This window comes from Macaca thibetana, chromosome 5 (genome assembly GCF_024542745.1).
Source record: "Macaca thibetana thibetana isolate TM-01 chromosome 5, ASM2454274v1, whole genome shotgun sequence".
Lineage (NCBI taxonomy): Eukaryota > Metazoa > Chordata > Mammalia > Primates > Cercopithecidae > Macaca > Macaca thibetana.
In genome coordinates, this window is record NC_065582.1 from 131,195,508 (window position 1) to 131,219,301 (window position 23,794).

Genomic DNA, 23,794 nt, shown 5'->3' on the forward strand with positions numbered 1-23,794 from the left:
TCTACACCCTAAAAGTTTCCTTGTGTGCCTTGGAAATAATTTTTCCTTCCTGACGTCTATCCCCAGGCAACCACTAATCTTTCTTTTACTATAAACAGTTTGAATGTTCTAGAATTATATATAAGTAGAGTCAAATATTATGTACTTTTGTTTGTTTTTCACTCAGCATAATTATTTTAATTTTTATCCACATTGTGTGTATAATAGCTCATATCTTTTTATTTTGAGGTAGTTATCCACTGTATGTCCACACCACAATTTATTTCTCCATTCACCTGATGATAATTGGCATTTGGATTGTTTCCACTTTTTAGCTATTGCAAATAAATTGCTACAAACATTTGTTTTCAAGTCTCTATATAGACACATACTTTCATTTCTCTTTCATAAACACATAGGAGCAGAATGACTAGGTCATGTGCTAGGAGTATGTTTAGCTTTTTAAGAAACTGCCAAAACAGTTTTTCAAAGTGCCTGCTAGATGACATGATCTTATATGTAGAATATCCCCATAGTCTCATCCCAAAAGCTTCTTAAGCTGATAAACAATTTCAGCAAAGTCTTGGGATACAAAAAATCAATATGCAAAAATCACTAGCATTCCTATACATCAACAGCAGTCAAGCTGAGAGCCAAATTAGGAACAAACTCCCATTCACAACTGCCACCAAAAGAATAAAATACCTAGGAATACAGCTAACTAGGAAGGTGAAAGATCTCTACAAGGAAAATTACAAACCACTGCTCAAAGAAATCAGACATAGCAAAAACAAATTGGAAAATATTCCATGATCATGGATAGGAAGAATCAATATCGTTAAAATAATCATACCACCCAAAGCAATTTATAGATTAAATGCTATTCCTATTAAAGTACCATACATTCTTCACAGAACTAGAGAAAACTATTTTAAACTTCATATGGAACCAAAAAAAGAGCCTGAATAGCCAAGGCAATCCTAAGCAAAAAGGACAAAGCTGGAGGCATCAAGCTACACAACTTCAAACTATACTTCAGAACTACAGTAACCAAAACAGCGTGGCACTGGTACAAGAACAGGCGCATAGACTAATGAAACAGAATAGAGAACCCAGAAATAAGACTGCATACCTACAACCACCCGATCTTTGACAAAACCCGACAGAAACAAGCAATGGAGAAAGGATTTCCTATTGAATAAATAGTGTTGGGAGAACTGCCTAGCAATATGCAGAGAATTGAAACTGCACCCCTTCCTTACACCACATAGAAAAATCAACTCAAGGTGATTTAAAGGCTAAAATTATAACACCCAAAACTACAAAAACCCTAGAAGAAACTCTATGCAATACCATTCAGGACATAGACATGGGCAAAGATTTCGTAACGATGATACCAAAAGGAATTGCAACAAAAGCAAACATTTACAAATGGGATCTAATTAAACTAAGGAACTTCTGCAAGGCAAAATAAACTATCAACAGAATAAACAGACAACCTACAGAATGGGAGAAAATTTTTTCCAATCTGTGCATCTGATAAAGGTCTAATATCCAGCATCTGTAGGGAACTTAAATAAATTTACAAGGAAAAAGGAAGCAACCCCATTAAAGAGTGGGCAAAGGACATGAACAGACACTTCTCCAAAGAAGACATACATATGGCCAACAAACATATAAAAGGAAGCTCAACATCAGTGATCATTAGAAAAATGCAAAGAAAAACCACAATGAGATACCATCTCATACCAGTCAGAATGGCAAGTATTAAAATATCAAAAAACAACAGATGCTGGTGAGGTTATGCAGAAAAAGAAATGCTTTTACACTGTTGGTAACAATGTGGATTAGTTCAATCGTTGTGGCTGACAGTGTGGTGATTCCTCAGAGACCTAAAGACAGAAATACCATTTGACCCAGCAATCTCATTACTGGGTATATACCCAAAGGAATATACATAATTCTATAATAGAGACACATGCATGCATATGTTCATTATAGCACTATTCACTATAGCAAAGACATGGAATCAACCTAAATGCCCATCAATGATAGACTGGATAAAGCAAATGTGGTACATATACACCATGGAATACTCTGTGGCCATAAAAAGGAACAAGATCATATTCTTTACAGGGAAATGGTTGAAGCTGGAGGCCATTATTCTTAGCAAACTAATGCAGGAACAGAAAACAAAATACCACATGTTCTGACTTATAAGTGGAAGCTAAATGATGAGAATACATGGATACATTGGGGGAAACAACACATGCTGGGGCCTATTGGTGGGCAGGGAGTGGAGAAGGGAGAGGATCAGGAAGAATAGCTAATAGATGCTGGGCTTATTAATACCTAGGTGATGGGATGATCTGTGCAGCAAACCACCATGGCACACGTTTACCCATGTAATAAACGTGCACATACTGCACATGTACCTCTGAAGTTAAAATGAAACTTGGAATTTTTTTAAAAAGATGGATTAAACATAAAATTCAAAACTGTAAAAACTCTGGAAGACAACCTAGGCAATACCATTCAGTACATAGGCATGGGCAAAGATTTCATGAGAAGATGCAAAAACAATTGCAACAAAAGCAAAAATTGACAAATGGGATCTAATTAAACTAAAGAGCTTCTGCACAACAAAATAAACTATCAACAGAGTAAACAGGCAACCTATAGAATGAGAGAAAATATTTACAAATCATGCATCTGACAAAGGTCTAATATCTGGCATCTATGAAGAACTTAAATTTACAAGAAAAAAAAACCCATAAAAAAGTAGGCAAAGGACATAAACAGATACTTTTCAAAAGACGACATACATGCAGCCAACAGTCATATGAAAAAAAGCAATGGCACAGTGGCTCATGCCTGTAATCCCAACACTTTGGGAGGCCGAGGCGGGTGGATTACCTGAGGTCAGGAGTTTAAAACCAGCCTGGCCAACATGGTGAAACCCCATCTTTACTAAAAGAAAAAAAATACAAAAATTAGCCAGGTGTGGTGGTGGGCACCTGTAATCCCAGCTACACAGGAGGCTGACGCAGGAGAATTGCTTGAACCCAGGTGGCGGAGGTTGCAGTGAGCCAAGATCACGCCATTGCATTCCAGCCTGGGCAACAAGAGTGAAAGTCCATCTAAAAAAAAAAAAAAGAAAAAAAAAAAAAGCAAATCAAAACCACAGCGGGATATTGTCTCACACCAGTCAGAATGACTATTATTAAAAAGTCAAAAAAATAACAGATTCTGTCAAGATTCTGGAGACAAAGGAATGCTTATACACTACTGGTGGGATTGTAAAGTAGTTCAGCCATGGTGGAAGACATTGTGGTGATTCCTCAAAGACCTAAAGACAGAAATACCATTTGACCAGCAATCCCATTACTGGATATATACTCGAAGGAATATACATCATTGTATTATAAAGACACATTCATGTGTATGTTCATTGGACCACAATTCACAGTAGCAAAGACATGGATTCAACCTAAATGCCCATCAATGATAGACTGAATAAAGCAAATATGGTACATATACACCATGGAATACTATGCAGCCATAAAAAATGAGATCATGTTCTTGTGGGAACATGGATGGAGCTGGAGGCTATTATCCTTAGCAAACTAATAATGCAGGAGCAGAAAACCAAATACCGCATGTTCTCATAAATGGGAGCTAAATGATGAGAACAGTTGGACACATAGAAGGGAACAACACACATTGGGGCCTTTTGGATGGTGGAGGTTGGAAAGAGGGAGAGAGCATCAGGAAAAATAAGTAATGGGTATTAGACTCAATAAGTGGGTGATGAAATAATCTATACAACAAATCTCCTTGACACAAGTTTGCCTATGTAATATACGTGTGCATGTCCCCAAAAGTTAAAAATAAATAAATATAAATAAAAAATGAAAAGAAAAATACAACAAAGTGCTGCAGAATATGAGATTTCCCCATCAACACCAGCAGAATATGAGAATTCCAGTTGCTCTGCATGTTCAATGACACTTGGAAAGGTGAAGCTCTTTAATTTTAGTATTCTAATAATATAGAGGAATGTCACATTGTAGTTTTGCTTTGTTTGTCCATAACTTAACAATTAATAATGTTGAGCATCTTTTCAAGTGTTTATTTGCAATTTGTATTTTCTTAGGTGAACTGTTTTTCAAATCTTTTGCCCATTAAATAATTGGGTTGTTTGTTAGCTTATTATTGACTTTTGTGAGTTCTCTACGTATTTGGGATATAATTAGGTGACTTGCAAATACGTTCTTCTAGTTGGTGGCCTGTCTTTTATTGTCTTAATAATGTCATAGCCACAGAAAATACTTTGTTTATATACAATCTGTTTTATCAATTGTTGTTTATGCATTGTGCCTTTGGTGTCATACCTAAGAAATCTTTGTATAACCCAAGCATACAAATATTTTCTCTTATTTTCATCTAGAAGGTATACAGTTTCAATTTTTTTTTTTTTTTGCAACTTTTATTTTAGGTTCAGGGGCAGCTGTGCTGTGTAGCTTTGTTACGTAGGTAAATTATGTACCACAGGGTTTGGTGTACAGATAATTTTGTCACTCAGGTAATATGCATAGTACCTGATAAGTACATTTTTGATTCTCACCCCACTTTCACCCTTCATCCTCAAGTAGGCCCCGATGTCTGTTCTCTTCTTTGTGCCCTTGCGTACTCAATGTTTAGCACCTACTTATAAGTAAGAATATGAGGTATTTGGTTTTCTGTTCCTGCATTAATTCACTTAGGATATTGGCCTCCAGTTCCATCTATGTTGCTGCAAAGGACATGATCTTGTTCATTTTTATTGCTACATAGTATTCCATGGTGTATATGTATCCCCTTTTCTTTATCCAGTTCCGTGTTGATGGGCATTTAGGTTGATTCTTGTCTTTGCTGTTGTGAATAGTGCTGCAGTGAAAACATTCCTGTGTCTGTCTTTGTGGTAGAACAATTTATATTCCTCTGGGTATATATCCAGTACTGGGATTGCTACGTGGAGCGGTAGTTCTGTTTTAAGTTTTTTGAGATATCTCCAAATTGCTTTCCACAGTGACTGAACTAGTTTACATTTCCAACCGCAGTATATGAATGGTGTTTTCTCTGCATCCTCTCTAGCATCTGTTGTTTTTTGACTTTTTAGTAATAGCCATCCTGACTACTGTGAAAGGATATCTCATTGTGATTTTGATTTGCATTTCTCTAATAATCAGTGATGTTGAGCTTTTTTGTCATATGATTATTGGCCACATGTATGTCTTCTTTTGAAAAGTGTCCGTTCATGTCCTTTGCCCACTTTTTTATGGGGTTGTGTGTTTTTTTTCTCGTAAGTTTGTTTAAGTTCCTTATAGATGCCAGATATTACACCTTTGTCACATTCATGGTTTGCAAATATCTTCTCCCATTCTGTGGTTGTTTGTTTACCTGTTGATAGTTTCTTTTGCTGTACAGAAGCCCTTTAGTTTAATTCGATCCAATTTGTCAATTTTTGCTCTTGTTGCAATTACTTTTGGTAACTTTGTCAGAAATCTTTGCAGTTCCTAGATCCAGAATGGTATATTGCCTAGGTTTTCTTCCAGGGTGTTTACAGTTTCAGTTTTTACAGTTAAGTAAAAACTGGATGGCTTTTGCAGTTAAATAAAATCCATCTTGAGTTGATTTTTGTATATGGTGTAAGGAAAGGGTTCAATTTCAATCTTCTGCATAAGACTAGCCAGTTATCTCAGCACCATTTATTGAAGAGAGAGTCTTTTCCCCATCAATTATTTTTGTCAACCTTACCAAAGATCAGACGGTTGTAGTTGTTTGGCTTTCTGGGTTTGCAAACCCATTCCATTGGTCTATGTGTCTATTTTTGTAGCAGTATCATGTTGTTTTGGTTCCTACAGCCCTCTAATATAGTTCAAAGTCAGGTAGTGTAATGCCCTTGGCTTTGTTCTTTGCTTAGTATTGCTTTGACTATTTGGGCTCTTTTTTTTGTTTCCGAATGTATTTTAGAATAGTTTTTTGTTTGTTTGTTTAAATAATTCTGTTAAAAATGTCATTGGTAGTTTGATAGGAAGAGCACTGAATCTGTCAATTGCTTGGGGCAGTTTGTCCATTTTAATGATGTTGATCCTTTCTATCCATGAGTATGGAATGTTTTTCCATTTGTTTGTGTCATCTCTGATTTCTTTCAGCAGTGTTTTGTAATTCTCTTTGTAGACATGTTTCACCCCACCCCCGGTTAGATGTGTTCCTAGATATTTTGTTTTTTTTGTGTGTGTGTGGCTTTTGTGAATGGGATTGCATTCTTGATTTTGCTGTCAGTTTGGACATTGTTGATGTATAGAAATGCCACTGATGTTTGTACATGGATTTTGTATCCTGAAACTTTGCTGAAGGTGTTTTTCTGATCCAGCAGCTTTTGGGCAGAGATTATGGAGTTTTCTAGATATAAAATCATATAGTCTGTGAAAAGAGGTCGTTTACCTTCCTTTCTTCTTGTTTAAATGCTTTTTATTTTGTTTCCTTGCCTGATTGCGGTGGCTAGGGCTTCCAGTACTATGTTGAATAGGAGTGGTAAGAATTGTATTCTTGTCTTGTTACAGTTCACAAGGGGAATGCTTCCAGTTTTTGCCTGTTCAGTATGATGTTAGCTAGGGGTTTGTCACACATGACTCTTATTACTTTAAGGTACGCTCTTTCAGTGCCTATTTTGTTGAGGGTTTTAATGTTTAGAGATGTTGAATTTTATCAAAGGCCTTTTCTGCATTGAGATAATCATGTAGTTTTTGTTTTTAGTACTGTTTAAGTGATGAATGACATTTCTTGATTTGTATATGTTGAACCAACCTTGTATCCCAGGAATAAAGCCTATTTAATCATAGTAGATTAGCTTTTTGTTGTGCTGCTAGATTTTGTTTGCTAGTATTTTTTTTGGAGATTTTTGTGTCTATGTTCATCAGTGATATTGGCTGCTGAAGTTTTCTTTTTTGGGTATATCTCTGCCAGATTGTTGTATCAGAATGTTTCTGGCCTCAAAGAATGAGTCAGGAAGTCGTCCTCCATTTTTTTTTTTTTTTTGGAATTATTTCACTAGGAGTGGTTTCCAGCTCTTCTTTATATGTCTGGTAGTCTTCGGGTGTAAATCCATCTAGTCAGGGGGGTTTTCTGGTTGGTAGGCTTTTTATTACTATTCATTTTTGAAACTTGTTGTTGGTCTGTTCAGATTTTTAATTTCTCCCTAGTTCAATCTTGGGAGGTTGTATATTTCCAGGAATTAATCCATTTCTTTTAGGTTTTCTAGCTTGTGTGCATTGAGTTGTTCATAACAGTCTCTGAGGTTTTTTTTCTTTGTTTTTGTTTTTTTAATTTCTCTTGGTTTGTGATGATTTTTAGGTTTTGAAGGGAAGGCGAGGGTTAAAGATATATACAGAGAGACGGTGGCTCAAACAGCAACACAAGTATCTTGCAGAAACCTGCAGAAGTGGAGGACCAGCTTAAGGCCAGAGCCACCACTGCTTACAGGCTGGGGTACTTGTAGGTATGGGTGGGAGGGGTCTGGGCCGTATGGCTTGCTGCCCATCAGGATGTTAAGATGTTCCCATGATGAGGTGGTTCTGGCCCTTGTTCCATCAGAATGTGGTGTTCCTTGCACTTTCTCCCAGCAGAATATGATAGGGATGTTTCTTTAGTTGGGCCTTTGCCTGCCTTGTGGTCAGGGCATTAGGCAAGCTGTTTCTCATGGCCCGAACCCCCATGAAATGTTTCACTTTGACCAAGATCTGCAAAAACTCAGGGAGCTTACATAATGATGCAGTTTGGACTAATGGTAACGTCCCCTTGTCACTTCTAATCATGTTTATTTGGATCTTTTTTCTTTCTTAGTCCAGCTAGCAGTCTATCAAGCTTATTTATTCTTTAACATAACCAAGTTTTGGTTTTGTTGATTTTTTTTTTTTTTTTGACACAGGGTCTCACTTTGTCATGTAGGCCGGCATTCAGTGACATGATCTCAGTTCACCACAACCTCCGTCTCCTGGACTCAAGAAGTCCTCCCACCTCAGTGTCACTAATAGGTGGGACTACAAATGGCTGCCACCACAACTGACTAATTTTTTGCATTTTTTTTAGAGACAGGGTTTCACCATGTTGCCTAGTCTGGTCTTGAACTCCTGAGCTCAAACAATCCACCCACCTCGGCCTTCCAAAGTGCTGGGATTTTAAGTGTGAGTCACTGCACGGAGCTCATTGATCTTTTACATGTTTTTTTACATCTCAATTTCATTCCATGCAGCTCTGATTTTGGTTGTTTATTTTCTTCTGCTAGCTTTGGGTTTGGTTTACTCTTGTTTTTTCTAGTTCTTCTGGGTGTGACGTCAGGTTGTCAAATTGAGATGTTTCTAACTTTTCGATGTGGCCATTTAGCCCTATAAACTTCCATCTTAACACTGCTTTAGCAGTTTCCCAGAGATTCTAGTACATTGTATCTTTGTTTTCATTAGTTTCAAAGAATTTCTTCCTTTTTCTTTAATTTCTTTGTTTACCCAAAATCGATTCAGGAGCAGGCTGTTTAATTTCCATGTAATTTTGTGGTTATGAGATCATCTTTCTATTGACTTCTTCACCCAGGAGTGGGATTGCTGGGTCAAATGGTAATTCTACTTTTAGTTCTCTAAGGAATCTCCACTGTTTTCCACTGTGGTTGTACTAGTTTACATTCCTACCAGCAGTGTAAAAGTGTTACCTTTTCAACTCATCCACGCCAACATCTATTATTTTTGGATTTTTTGATTATGACCATTCTTGCAGGAGTGAGGTGGTATCATGCCATGGTTTTGATTTGTACTTCCCTAATCATTAATGATGTTGAGCATTTTTTCATGAGTTTATTGGCCATTGGAATATCTTATTTTGAGAATTGTCTGTTCATGTTCTTAGCCCACTTTTTAATGGGATTATGTGTTTTTCCTTATTGCTGATTAGTTTGAGTTTCTTGTAGATTGTAGATATTAGTCTTTTGCCAGATATATAGATTGCAAAGCTCTCTTCCCACTCTGTGGTTTGTCTGTTTACTCTGATGATTGTTTCTTTTGCTGTGCAGAAGCTTTTTAGTTTAATTCTCATATATTTATCTTTGTTTTGGTGGCATTTGCTTTTGGATTCTTGGTCATGAAGTCTTTGCTTAAGCCAAAGTCTAGAGGGTTTTTTTCCTGATGTTATCTTCTAGAATTTTTATGGTTTCAAGTCTTATATTTAAGTCTTTGATTTATCTCGAGTTGATTTTTGTGTAAGGTGAGAGATAAGGATCCAGTTTCATTCTTCTACATGTGGCTGGTTAGTTATCCCAGCACCATTTGTTGAATAAAGTGTCCTTTCCCCACTTTATGTTTTTGTTTGCTTTGTTGAAAGTCAGTTGGCTGTAAATATTTGGCTTTATTTCTGAGTTTTCTACATGCCTGTTTTTATACCAGTGTCCCATTGGTCTACATGCCTATTTTTATACCCTTACCTTGCTTTTTTGGTAACTATAGCCTTGTAGTATAGTCTGAAGCCAGGTAATGTGATGCCTCCAGATTTATTATTTTTGCTTAGCCTTGCTTTGTCTATGTGGGCTCTTTTTTGGTTCCATATGAATTTTAGGGTTGTTTTTTCTAATTCTGTGAAGAATGGTGGTGGTATTTTTATGGGAATTGCATTGAATTTGTAGATTGTTTTGATGGTATAATCATTTTCACAATATTGAGTCTACCCATCCATGAGCATGGGATGTGTTTCATTTGTTTGCGTCATTTCCAGTTTCTTGCAGCAGTGTTTTGTAGTTTTCCTTGTAGAGGTCTTTCAACTCATTGGTTAGGCATATTTCTAAGTATTTTATTTTATTATTTTTTTGGCAGCTATTGTAAAGGGGGTTGAGTTCTTAATTTGATTCTCAGCTTGGTCGCTGTTGATGTATAGAAGAGCTACTGATTGGTGTACATTAATTTTGTATCCTGAAACTTTGCTGAATTCAAGTATCAGATCTAGGAGCTTTTTGGAGGAATTTTTAGGAGTTTCTAGGTATATGAACAAATTATCAGCAAACTGCAACACTTTGATGTCGTCTTTACCAGTTCGGATGCCCTTTATTTTTTTGTTTGTTTTTTATTTTTATATATATATATTTTTATTATTATTATACTTTACGTTCTAGGGTACATGTACATAACATGCAGGTTTGTTACATATGTATGCTTGTGCCATATTGGTGTGCTGCACCCATTATCCTTGTCTTGTTCCAGTTCTCAGGGGGAATTCCTTCAACTTTTCTCTGTTCAGTATGATGTTGGTTGTGGGTTTGTTATAAATGGCTTTTATTACCTAAAGGTGTGTCCCTTAACTGCTGATTTTGCTGAGGGTTTTAATCGTAAAGTGATGCTAGATCTTATCAAATCCTTTTTCTGTGTCCTTTGAGATGGTCATGTGGTTTTTGTTTTAAATTCTGTTTATGTGATACATCACATTTATTGATTGCAGATGTTAAATCATCCCTGCATCCTTGTTATGAAACCTACTTGATCATTGTGTATTATCTTTTTGATATCCTGTTGGATTTTGTTAAGGATTTTTGCATCTATATTCATCAGGGGTATTTCTCTGTAGTTTTCTTTTTGCTTTTTTTTTGTTATATCCTTTCCTGTTTTTGGTATTAAAGTGATACTGGCTTTATAGAATGATTTAGGGAAGATTCCTCCTTTATCTTGTGGAATAGTGTCAATAGGATTTATACTAATTCTTTGAATGTCTGATAGAATTCAGCTGTGAATCCATCTGGTCCTGGACCTTTTTTTGTTGGTAACTTTTAAAATACCATTTCAATCTTTCTGCCTGTTATTGATCTATTCTGAGTTTCAATTTCTTCCTATTTTAATTCAGGAGGGTTGAGTATTTCCAGGAATTTATCCATCTCTTCTGGGTTTTCTAGTTTATTAGTTTATGTGTAAAGGTGTTCATAGTAGCCTTGAATGATCTTTTGTATTTCTGTGGTATCTGTTGTAATATCTCCTGTTTCTTTTCTAATTGAGCTTATTTGGACCTTCTCTCTTCTTTTCTTGATTAATCTTACTAATGGTCTACCAATTTTATTTTATTTTTTTCAAAGAACCAGCTTTTTGTTTCATTTATCTTTTGTATTTTTTTTTTCAATTTCATTCATTTCTGCTCTGATCTTCGTTATTTCTTTTCTTTTGCTGGGTTTGGGTGTGGTTTATTCTTGTTTCTCTAGTCCTTGAGGTGTGTACTTAGATTGTCTATTTGTGCTCTCCTAGACTTTTTGATGTAGGATTTAATGTTATGAACTTTCCTCTTAGCATTGCCTTTGTTGTATCCCAGAGATTTTGATATGTTGTGTAACTACTGTTCAGTTCAAAGAATTTTTAAATTCCCATCTTGATTTCATTGTTGACGCAGTGATTATTCAGGAACAGGTTGTTTAATTCCCATGTGTTTGCCTGTTTGCCTGGTTTTGAGGGTTCTTTTTGGAGTTGATTTCCAATCTCATTCCACTGTGGTCTGAGTGAGTACTTGCTATAATTTCAATGTTCTTAAATTTGTTGAGACTTACTATGTGGCCTTGGAAAATATTCTATGTGCTGATAACTAGGATGTATATTCTGCAGCTTTTGGGTATAATCTTCTATAAATATCTGTTGAGTCCATTTGTTCCATGGCATAGTTTAAATCCATTGTTTCTTCGTTGACTTTCTGTCTTGATTATCTATCTAGTGCTGTCTGTGGAGTATTGAGGTCTCACTATTATTCTGTTGCTATCTATATCATTTCTTAGGTCTAGTAGTAATTGTCTTGTAAACTTTGGAGGTCCAGTGTTAGGTGCAAATATATTTAGGATTTTGATATTTTCCAGTTGGACAAGTACTTTTTATCATTATATAATGTATCTCTTTATTAACTGCTGTTCTTTCAAAGTTAATTTTGTCTGATATAATAATAGCTACTCCTGCTCGCTTTTGGTGTCTGTTTTGCATGGAATATCTTTTTCCACCTCTTTACTTTAAGTTTATATGAGTCAAATACCTAGGAATACAGCTAACTGGGGAGGTGAAAGATGTCTACAAAGATAATTAAAAAAACACTGCTCAAAGAAATCAGAGAATACACAAACAAATGGAAAAACATCCCATGCTGTTAGATAAGAAGAATCAGTATCATTAAAATGGCCATACTGCCTAAAGCAATCAACAGATTCAATGCTATTCCTTCCAAAGACATTCTTCATAGAACTATAAAAATTTAATTTAAAATTTATATGAAACCAAAAGAGAGCCAGAACAGCCAAGGCAATCCTAAGCAAAAAGAACAAATCTGGAGGAATCAAATTACCCAACTTCAAACTATACTACAAGGCTGCAGTGACTAAAACAGCATGGTACTTACTGGTATAAAAACTGGCACATAGACCAATGGAACAGAATAGAGAGCCCAGAAATAAGGATGCATGTCTACAACCATCTGATCTTTGACAAAGCTGACAAAAACAAGCAGTTGGAGAAAAGACTCCCTATTTGATAAATGGTGCTGGGAGAACTGGTTTACCACATGCAGAAGACTGAAGCTAGACCTCTTCCTTGCAGCATATACAAAAATCCACTCAGGATGGATTAAAGACTTAAATGTAAAATCTGAAACTATAAAAACCCTGGAAGACAACCTAGGTAATGCCATCCTGGACATAGGAACAGGCAGAGATTTCATGACGAAGACAACAAAAGCAATTGCAACAAAAGCAAAAATTGATAATTGGGAGCTAATTAAACTTAAGGGCTTCTGTACAGCAACATAAACTATCAACAGAGTAAACAACCTACAGAATGAGAGAAAGTATTTGCAAACTATGTGTCTGAGAAGGGTCTAATCTAGCATTTATAAGGAATGTAAGCACATTTACAAGAGAAAAACAAACAAGTCTACTAAAAAATGGGCAAAGTACATGAACAGATACTTCTTAAAAGAAGACATACATGCGGCCTACAAGGATATGAAAAAAGCTCAATATCACTGATCATTAGAAAAATGCAAATCAAAACCAAAATGAGATATCAAATCACACCAGTCAGATTGGTTACTAAAATGTCAAAAATAGCAGATGATGGCGAGGTTGTGGAGAAAAGGGAACCCTTATACACTGTTGGTGGAGTGTAAATTAGTTAAACCATTGTGGAAAGCAGTATGACAGTTTCTTGAAGAGCTAAAAGCAGAACTACCATTTGACCCAGCAATCCCATTACAGGGTATATACCCAGAGGAATATAAAGCATTCTATCATAAAGACACATGCACACAAGTGTTCGTTAAAGCACTGTTCACAATAGTAGAGAGATGGAATCAACCTAAATGCCCATCAGTGACAAAGTGGATAAGGAAAACATGGTACATGTACTCGATGGAATATTATGCAGCCATAAAAAAGAACGAGATCATGTCTTTTGTGGAAACATGGATGGAGCTGGAGGCTATCATCCTTAGCAAACTAATGAAGGAAGAGAAAACCAAACATCATATGTTCTTACTTGTAAGTGGGTGCAAAATAACATAAACAGAAAGAGGGAAACAGCAGACACTGGGGTCAACTTGAGGGTGGAGGGCTGGAGGAGGGAGAGGAGGAGAAAAGATAACTACTGGGTACTGAGCTTAATACATAGGTGATGGAATAATATGTATAACAAACCACTGTGACATGTGTTTATCTATGTAGCAAACCTTCACATGTACCCCCCAAACGTAAAATAAAAATAAAAAAAGAGTTTTTGTTATAGAAAGCCTGCAGTTGGGTCTTGTCCTTTCTAATCTATTAATTTCTGCCTTTGTGGTATTTAGGCCATTTACATTGATTGTGTGTGTGTGTGTGTGTGTGTGTGTGTTTAAACTTTTATTTTAGGTTCAGTGGCACACGTGTAGGTTTTATAGGTAAACTGCACACTGGAGAGGCTTGATGTATGGACTATTTAGTCAGCCAGATAATAAGCAAACTATATATCTGAGTGTTTCGATTGTCACCCTCCTCCTACCTTCCACCCTCACGTAGGCCGTGGTGTCTGTTTTTCATTTCTTTGCATCCATATGTACTCAGTGTTTCTCTCCTACCTATAAGTGAGCACATGTGGTATTTGGTTTTCTGTTCCTGTGTTAGTTTGCTTAGGATAATGGCTTCCAGCTCCATCCACATCATTGCAAAGGACATGATCTCATTCTTTTTATGTCTGTGTAGTATTCCATGCTGTATATGTACAACATTTTCCTTATCCAGTCTACCATTGATGGGCATTTAGGTTGAATCTATGACTTTCCTATTTATTTACATTGATTTGATTGGGTTTAATTCTAGCTTCTTTCCTGCTTGTTCCATCTATTACTCCTCCCCTTTCTCTCTTGTGCTTTCTTTTGCATTAATAGAGATGTTTTAATGATTCAATTGTATCTTCTTTGTTTTATTATTACTTATAACTACTTGTTTTGTAATTTTAGTAGTTGAATTGGAATTTAAAGTATACATCATTAATGTATCACAGTCTATCTTCAAGAGATATCATATAGATATATACTTTATGTATATTACATGTAGTATGTTATGTATATTACTACTTTTGGATAGCTTTTTTTTTGGCTGTCTTTAAGCTTACTAATCTTTTCTTGTGCAACCTCTATTAGTTCCATTTATGGTATATTTTGTTTCATATGTTTTCAACTCTAGGAATTCAATTTGAGTACTTTATATGAATATATCTTTCATGTCTCAACATGTTTATTTTTTCTCTAGCTTATTGAGCACATTGAATATAGCTATAGTAACTCTTTTTGTTATATGTGTATATTCTATAATCTGTGTCATATTTATTTTAGATTCAACTTACTTTTTTTTCTTCATTATCATCTTTTTTTACACACCTTTTGATTTTTAATTTGATGTCAAATATTGTGAATTTTAGCTTAATGTGTTCTTGGTATGTTGCATTCCAATAAATATTCTTGAATATTCATTTGTGTTGTGATTAAGTTTCTTAAAAATAGCTTGTTTCTTGTAGTTCTTGATCTTAAATTTTTGGTCATGACTATATGTTATTTTGGATATTTTTTTCCTGAAACCTGAGAGAATGCTCTTCTGAATACTCTACTTAAATATCTCATGAAGAATAAGGTTGTACACTCTGCCTGGTGAAAACAGGAATTAATTCTGGCTCTGTTTAGGCCCCAAGGATTGTTCCTTCTAATGCTTTGTGGTATTTGTTTGTTTGTTTGTTTGTTTCTCCAGTATTTGCTGGATCATTGTCATAAATCCTGAATACTCAGGGTGCACCTTCTTCAGATCTCTGGAGTTTTCTGTTTTAGCAGTTCTTCTTTATTTTTTTTTTTAATTACTCTACCCTACAAATTGTAGTTGCCTCAGACTCCTCAAACTTCCAAATTTTTCTTCAACCCATCGAGTCTTCTGCATTTTCTTTGATTCCCCCTCCATGCACATGTCCTAGAATTTTTCTCCAGGTGGTATATTAAAGCTATTGCAGGGCTCATCTTGTTAGATTAGCTAGTCTCTCATTGCCTGATTTCTGAATTCTTGAAGACCATTGTTTCAGAAATTGGTTCAGAGTTTTTAGTTGTTCAGGCATGACAAAATAATCTTTCCTCTGTAACTTTATCTTGGCCAGAAGTATAAGTTTTGTTGAACGTCTGTTCATGTCCTTATTGGCCATTCATATATTTACTTTATGGAATATCTTGTCAATTTTTTTTGCCCATTTAAGAATTGGGTTATTTGTCTTTTTATTATGTTGTGAGAATTATTTTTATATTTTGGAAAACTTTTGATGCCAAAAATTGTAATATCAATGAAATCCAATTTATCAAGTTTTTCTTCAAAGGCACTTTTGTATCCTATCTAAGAAATTCCTGACATAAAGCTTATGAAGATTTTATAACCTTTTATAATCTCTTAGAAGTTATGCCCCTGATGTCTGTTGTTCCTTTCTTTGTGTCCATGTGTACTCAATGTTTAGCTCCCAATTAAAAGTTTTTAAAATAACAGCCACTCTAACAGGAGTGAGGTTATATCTCTGTAGTTTTGATTAGCATTTCTCTGATGATTATTAATGTTGAGCATCTTTTTGTATACCTGTTACCTAGTTGTAGGTTTTCTTCAGATAAACATCTATTTAGGTCTTTTGCCCATTTTAAAATCACGTTGTTTGTTTTTTTGTTATTGAGTTGTATGAGTTCCTTATATATTTGAATATTAATCCCTTATTAGATATATAGCCTACAAATATTTTCTCCCATGCTGTAGTTGCCTTTTAATTTTGTTCGTTGTTTCTTTTGCTATGCAGAAGCTTTTTTTTCTGCCATGGAATTTTTCTCCTATGCATTTTTCTAGTAGTTTTATGGTTTCAGGTCTTGTGTTTAAGTCTTTAATGCATTTTGAATTGATTTTTGTGTATGGTGTAAGAGAATGATTTAAAGTGGCCTTTTAGAATGAATTCGGAAGTGTTTCCTTTTCTATTTTCTAAGATACCTTCTGTAGCAGTAGAATAATTTCTTTCTCAATCTTTCACTAGATTTTAGCCAGTAAATTTAATCTTGTAGTTTTCTTTGTGGGAAAGTTTTTACTGAAAACTTCAATCTCTGTTTTAGATACAGTGCTAACCAGTGTTGATAATTTCTGTCCTTCGGGAATTTGTTCTTTCATATAAGTTATTGAGTTTAACTGTGTATTCTTTCCTTTTTTCTTTATTAGTCTAGCTGGAGGTTTTAAAATTTATTTTTCAGAAAACCAGTTTTAGTTTTTGTTGCTTTATTCTTTTTTTTTTTTTTTCTGGGACGGAGTCTCGCTCTGTCACCCAGGCTGGAGTTTAGTGGCGCATTTTAGACTCACTGCAACCTCCACTTCCCAGGTTCAAGCAATTCTCCAACCTCAGCCTCCCAAGTAGGTGGGACTACAGGTGCGCACCACTACATCTGGCTAATTTTTTTTTGAATTTTTAGTAGAGATGGGGTTTCACCATGTTGGCCAGGCTGGTCTCGACCTCCTAACCTCAGGTGATCCACCTGCCTCGCCCTCTCAAAGTGCTGCGATTACAGGTGTGAGCCACGGTGCCTGGTAGCTTTTTTTTTATTGTTTTAAAGTTATCTTGATATACTAATGAGATATATACTTATTAGATTTATCATCTCATAAATATTATTTCATTTTTTTCTGCTTTTTATAGTCAATATGCCTAAAAGGGAACTTCAGATCATTTAGTTTAGACTCTTCTTTTTCAACATATGTATTTAAGCCAATAAATTTCCTTTAAGCACTTTGAGTCACTGGTAAAACTCAAACTGCTTTTTCTCTGTTCTCACATCACAACAATCAGCACAGAATACTTCTGTGAGCGAGTCTATGAGATTGTTTTCCTTGCACACCAAGCAAGCAATCAGTTCTGCAGTGAACACCAGCTAGATGTACTCCAATTCAATTCTGACACTATTTACCTGAAAATAACATTAATCATAAGCCCTCAGCCCCTGTAACTCCTGATCAACCAGCTTCAAGTTGTCATTTCTGCTTTGGGTTAAATGACTTTGCTAGGAAAGCTCACAGAACTCAAGGAAACTTATGTTTGCTGGTTTATTATAAAAGATATTGCAAACGATACAGATGAAGAGATGCACAGGGTGAGGCATGTGGGAAGAGGCATAGAGTTTCCATACCCTTTCTAGGTACACCATCTTCCAGGAACCTCCATGTGTTCAGCATTCCAGACACTCTCCCAACCCTGTCTTCCTGGGCCGTTTTATGGAGACTTCTTTAGATAGGCTTGATTGACAACCATGTAGAAATGTGATTAGACAAAAACGGTATAATCTTATGCTAATAGACTGAGTGGGGAAACCCAGCAAGGTTTTCATGTTCAGATTTTTCTTGGCCTCTCTGTGCAGCATTCCTTCCTCCAGGGTATGGGGCAGAATTTGTTCTGAAATGTGAAACTTATGACCTACAATCAGAAAGACAGGGGAAGATTAGTGTCCTGCCTTGGGCTGGTGAAAGGAGGCCAGGGAAGGTCAGAGAGAGATTTTGTCTTCTGAGGTCTGCTTCTTAGGCCTAAAGTGCACCATTATAACAAAGACTGTAACAAGGGCTATGGAGGTTATGAGCCAGGGATTGTGGACAAAACCATATGTATAAAATATCACACATTGCTTTAGTTGCATACCACAAATTTTGATGTCTGCATTTACATTTCTATTAAAGCCAAATTTTTTTATTACTATTTTAAAAAATTTTTAATTGATTATTATTTGAGGATTTTTAAAAACTTTTATTATAGGTTCAGGGGTACATGTGCAAGTTTGTTATATAAGTAAACTTGTGTCACAGGGGTTTGTTGTATAGATTATTTCATCACTCAAGTACTAGGCCTACTACCCAATGGTTATTTTTTTTCTGATCCTCTCCCTCTTCCCACACTGCACCCTTGGGTAGGTCCCTGTGTCTGTTGTTCCCCTCTTTGTGTCCATGTGTTCTCATCATTTAGCTCCCATTTGTAAGAACATGCAGTATTTGGTTTTCTGTTTCTGTGTTAGTTTGCTAAGGATAATGGCCATTAGCTCAATTCATGTTCCTGAAAATGACATGATCTCATTATTTTTTATGAACGCCAAATATTTTATAATTTTCCTTTTTAACTTCTCATTTGATCCACAGGTTATTCAGAAGAGTGTTGTTTAATTTGCAAATATTATGGCATTTTCAGATTGTTATCATTAATTTCTAATTCAATTACATTATAGTCAGAGTACACTGTATAATTTTAATACTTTTAAGTTTATTTAGGCTTGCTTTGTTGGGTTGAGTATTATACAATGTCAGTTATGTCAAGATGGTTGATTGTGTTGTTTAAGGCTTATATACTCTTACTATTTTGTGTCTACTTAATCTATTAATTTATTAAAATGAAGTGTTGAAATCTGCAACTATAATTGTGGATTTGTCTCCTTATGGTTTTTTTCAGCTTTGCTTTATGTGTTTTGAATCCCTGTTATTCAGAGCATATATAATTAGGATTACTCTGTCTTAATTAATTGTCACATTTGACATTTTGAAATATTTATTTTAAATTCTATGATATCCCTTTTTCTGAGGGGTATTTTTCCTGATATAAATATAGCTACTTCAGTTTCCTTTTGACTAGTATATGAATTTTTTTCTAATTTTAAAAATCTTTTTATTTTTAATCTGAATCTTTATATTTTAAGTGAATTTCTTGTGAACAATATATGGTTTAGTCATGTTTTTTATTCAGTTAAAAAATGTTTGCTTTTTATTGGAAACTTTAGATAATTTACATGTAATATAATTATTACTATGGTTCAGGCTAGGTTTACCATTTTCTTATTTGTTTTATTTTTGGCCTATATTTTCTCTTCTTCTCTTTACTCTTTTTCTGCTTCTATTTGAGTTAGTTTGAATATTTTACAATTTTTGTCTTTAGCAATACTTCTGAATTTTTAACAAAATATCTGTCTTATTTCATTTAGTGTATGTGTTTACTTTATTATAATCTACATTCTTACAAATTACATACTTCCATTTCCTTCTTCTAATCTTTTGTTCTATTGTTAGCACACACTTTTTCTTACATGTTATAAACCTTGAAATACTATCACTTATCTTTTTAAAGAAAACTTTAAAATGACAAAAATATCTGTTATATTTACCACATATTTACCATTTTGACACTCTTAAATTTCTTCGTGTGCATTGAAATTTCCAGATGAGTTTATTTTCCTTCAGCCAGAATAATTACTTTTAACATTTCTTTAATGGAAGTCTGACGCCAAAAAGTTGAAGGTTTGATTTAAAAAAATATATATATATATATACTTCCTTTGCCTTCATTTTTGAAGATTTTTTTTCCAGATATAAAATTTTAGTTTTATCATTTTTTTTCTTTCATTACTTTGAAGAGGTCATTGCATTGTCTTTTCAACTGCATGGCTGTTGGTGTTTGAGGTTATTCTTATCTTTGTTTCCCTGTTGTATGTAACTTGTTTTTTTCCCCCACTGGCTGGTTTTTCAAGTTTCTCTGTATTACTAGTTTGAGCAATCAGCTTATGATACTCCTTAATATAGTTTTATTTGTGTTTGTACTGTTTTTATTTAAAATCTTAAAATTGAAGGTATATAATTTTCATCAAATTTTGAAAATTTTTGACAATTATGTTTTTAAATATTTTGTTTCCTCTATTCTGAGAGTTGCTATACTAGATAGAAAGTGATATACACAAAGAAATATATATAATACGCTGTGATATACTGCTTGTTTTCAGAAATAAAAATAGTAAAACAATAATTTTGATACTGCAGCATGATTCTTGCAAATTTTTTTTACCTATGTTTAATATATTACTTAAAGAAATTGTAAAAATAAGTCCATTTACTCTATTAGTTCATAATCTAATTGAGGGTGATTGACACAAAAGAAATAGCAATAATATGTTGTGATAAATTCTTCAATGGAGGTTTTCATTGTGCACCATGTAGCAAAAACAAAACTAAATGTTGTGTATTGGGGTGGCTGGTCAGAGAAGGGTGGTGACATTTCAGCTGGGTATTAAAGTTTGAAAATAAGTGTACTAGTTAGAGAAATGGGGAAGAGAGATATGTCATATGGGGAGAAGAGCATTTTTCTAATGCTCAGAGGTTTAAACAAGCCTATTTTTTTGAGGAAATGATGAGCCATTTACTGTTGCAGAAGCTGAAAAGCAAGAGTTTGTGAAGAAAGAAGTGTTAAATTAAGTAGGTTTGCTCCAGATTGTGAAGGTCCTTGAGTGCTACATTAACAAATTTGGATTTTGAAATAAAAGTGGTATATTTTGGTTCCTTTATATGGTGATTTATTTTATATGATATTAGCAGAACGGTGACTCAAGTTAATAGCAAGTAATAGTGGCATTTTTAGCAACTTTGATACTGAAGTAGTTACAGGGGTACTTTTTTTTTTCCCAATTTTCCAAATCTGTCTTAATTTTATACAAACAAATACGTGTGCAGTAGGCTTTCATTTACATACTTTTATAGTCACCTAAGTAAGGAACTGTGACAGATAAGCTTAGAGAACTGCCTTAGTCTTCCTCACATGGGACAGAATTCTGTCTTGGCCTTTTGAGTTTGAGATGTTTGGAATGTTGGTGATGTTTTTTAGTTCAATGATTTAATTTACTGAGCTAGGAAGGAAATATCTGAAACTGGCATGAATTCTTGCCAGAAGATTACCTAGGGAAATATTAGATTTCCTGAATCCAGTCTCTATCCCTTTAAAACAGATAATTTAGAGGAGAATAAAAAATCTTGAAAATTAATGGCAATTTTGAAATAGAATATTTTGTCAAAATCAAATTCATTTCATTAAATGCTTGAGAAGAATGCAATGAGTAAATGAGGTATGAATAACTGTAAGATGGGACAATTACCACCTCAGAAACAATATATTTGTAAAGTTAATTCCTCTCGAACATGAACAATCCCCTTACACTTGACCCCTTTCTATTGCCTCTTCCATGCTTGAACTCTCCTTGAACTTTGAAGATCCATCTTGAGAGTATGATACGGCCATCTCTTTTGCATCTGGTTATTTTAGCTCCAATTTGCAGCCCTAAAATGGCAATTATGGTGATATATTGCTCAAGTCACCCGACATGGATTAGTATCAGGATCAGCACATTTACGCACAGGAGTAGTGAATGGAGACTGCAGCTATGATTTTAAATGACTTGATTAATTCTGAAACAACATTTCAGAGTCCATTAGGTCTAGCAGGTGTTGGGGTGCAGACTATGCTTTTCCCCTAAGCAGCATATTTGATTAAAGTGTAAAGTATTTTGGATTCAGACATTATCTTTCCCAGAATAGTTTCCTTTCACCCTGTTAAATTTCCTTAACACCCACCACTCCTCCTGAAAGAGATCCTCTTTCTGTTTTGTCTCTGCTCAAGTTCCCTTGTGTCAGTTACTGACTGCCAGCTCTGTTTGAGCAACCTGAACAATGTGTTCTGTTCTTGTTCAAGAGGGCATTTACATGACAGAACTCCAAATACCCCACCGCTAAAAGCTCCTGCTGACCCAGGTCAAAATAAGGCCAATTGTGCTGTTTATCCTAAGGGCCATTTTATCAGCAAATTGTGTCAAGGTTAGAAATGTGTCTGGTTAATGCCTTGGCTTAATGCTTTCTTTAACTACTAAATATAAATGTATATGACATTGGCATCTCCCCTCCTCCCTCCATCCCATCTGGGTGTCCCTGCTCTAATAAAATGTGTAGGGCTGGGTTTTTTATTTAAGTTCTTTAGGGTTTTAAATTCCTAGATTCTTTGTTGATTTCAATGTATTCTAAAGTGATTTCTTTAAAAAATTCTTACAATGATCCATGCATGCTTCATTACGCTCGGTTCTTTTCTTTACAACATAAAGAACATAACAATGGGGCTATAGCACAACATTTATAGAGAGATCTTAAAATGTAGTATACCATGAATTGTTCTGTCATCTGTTCCCCTGATATAATGTACCTGTCTCTATTATAGTACAAATCAGCATGTATTCTAGATATTTGTGTGTCACTACATTTGTCCTCCTTAGGAGTCACATCTTATTCTTCTATCTTTATGCATATCATATATTTATTCATCTATCCATTCATCCATCCATCCACCATTCTATCCACTCACCCACTTATCTATTCATCTATTTAACATATTTAGAGCCTCCTGTTATTATTATTACTGTTATTATTATTTAGATACTCAATCAATATTTTAATTACATTGAATTAGTATGCTCTTGGAAACCAAACAAAGAACAATAAACTATTTTGTCCCCTCTGTCCTGATGGTTGTAGACAGAAAATGATAGATATAAAGAAATATCTATAATATGCTGCAGATAACACTGCCTTTAGTCACATGCAAGTAATGCTGCCATTATAAATATATAATGTAATGAGAACATACAAAGTATATAAAAATTTTGCAGAAATAGGAGGTAGGGCTGGGCATGGTGGCTCACGCCTGTAATCCCAACACTTTGGGAGGAGGAGGCAGGTGGATCACCTGAGCTCAGGAGTTAGAGATCAGCCTAGGAAACATGGCAAAACCCTTTCTCTACAAAAATTAGATATTAATGGTGGCATGTCCCTATAGGACTGTAGTTCCAGCTGCTCTAGAGGCTAGGGTGGAAGGATGACTGGAGCCCAGGAGGTGGAGGTTGCATGCAGTGATCCAAGTTCATGCCACTGCACTGCAGCCTGTGTGGGAGGGAGGGAGGGAAGGAGGGAAAGAAAAAGAAAAGGAAAGAGAGAAAGAAAGGAAAAAATAGGAGGCTGGACACTTGGGCACTATTATCACTACTGACTGAGTAACTTGAGGAGTCACATAATTTCTCTTTGTGAGCTTTTTCATCATTAAAACATAGATGAAACTACTTATTCCATCCAATTGCTGGGGATGTTGAAAGACTGAATAAAAGAATGTAAATGAAAATATTTTGAAACCATACAACGACATGTATTGAGATGATGGTGAAGATGATAGTTCAAAGTATATGGTTATGTTTCAGATGTGGTGTGCCTGGGAATATCGTCACCAGTAGCATGAGAATTAATGTCTATTATGATGCTGAAATAAATAAACTGCTAAAACTACTCTGCTGTCTAGATCCCCAAGTAACAAATTTACATGCACATTTAATGTACTGACTGATACCAATTTCCTTTGCAAGAAATAGTACCAAG